This window comes from Belonocnema kinseyi, chromosome 7 (genome assembly GCF_010883055.1).
Source record: "Belonocnema kinseyi isolate 2016_QV_RU_SX_M_011 chromosome 7, B_treatae_v1, whole genome shotgun sequence".
Lineage (NCBI taxonomy): Eukaryota > Metazoa > Arthropoda > Insecta > Hymenoptera > Cynipidae > Belonocnema > Belonocnema kinseyi.
This window is the reverse complement of record NC_046663.1, coordinates 87,488,312-87,489,587: the sequence shown is the minus strand read 5'-3', so window position 1 is coordinate 87,489,587 and position 1,276 is coordinate 87,488,312.

Genomic DNA, 1,276 nt, shown 5'->3' with positions numbered 1-1,276 from the left:
TTTTATTTCAAAGCAGATAGAGATATAAATAGAACCGCCGAAGTGTTCCGGCCGGCAATCGTGCACCTTCGAGTTTTCAAATTCAGAAGAGGAGAAAAGGGTGGCGCGCGCAACCCAGGCATTTATATCGTCTCCTCCCATATTCACACGGACATAGACGTGTCATAGTATTGGACCACGTCTCGTTTCAGATCTGGGATCACTGTGTAGGACCGAGTAGCAGGCGCACTTCCACTTGATAATCAACCAGTAGCCAGGTGCCTTAGAGAGGCCGGATAGGGACCGGGTAGAAAAGTATATCCTTATTTAAATTTTTTAGTTCTATTCGACAGATAGGAACCTGGTAGGACCGGATAGCCGGTACACTTTGTCATGAGATTAAAGCTGTTTCAATAACTAAAATCCTAAAGACATGGCTTAATTCAATTCTAATTATCTGAATCATTTTCCAGATGCAATGTTAAGAAAATGAAAAAAAATTTGATGAAAATCGATTAACATTTCGAGTAATTAAGCATATCTTTAAGTAAATGCAAAATTGCAAGAACTGTCAACTGGCATTGAAGATATTAACCGATTTTCATCAACTTTCTTTTCATTTGCTTAACATAAGATGAGGAAATTGATTCAACTAATTAAAATTTAATTTATTAACATTTTAACACATTTTAATTTTTTTTCAACTGGTTTTAATTCTCTCGTGTGAAGCATGCAACCTTCCGCATGCCCGACAGTCAAGTATCCCCCTTGGGTTCTAGTAGGGGGAAAATGTTAGCGCGGCGGCCCTGCCCCTCCCTGAAAACTGTAAAAAAAGTTTGTAAATCGCTGGAGTAGAGCCAAGTAGCAGGTACACTTTGACTTAATAATTTACAAGTAGCCATGTGCCATAAAGAGACCGGATAGGAACCAGGCACAAAAGTATATCCTTATTTTTATTTCTGGTTCTATTTGCCAAATAAGAACCGGGTAGAACCAGGTAGTCGGTACACTTTGACTTAATAATTTACAAGTGGTCATGTGCTTTAAAGAGACCGGATAGGAACCGGGTAAAAAAGTATATCCTTATTTTTATTTTTGGTTCCATTTTCCAGATAGGAACCGGGTAGAGCTAGGTAGCCGGAACACTGTCATCATATTGCGATTCACAAGCGTCGATTGCAATATACGAGGGTGAATTGATAAGTTTCCGGCCTGACCAAGAAAAACAACGTTTTTAAGAATTTTTTTTTTATTTCTTAACATAATCTCCTCCAAGGCTGATACATTTCTCATAGCG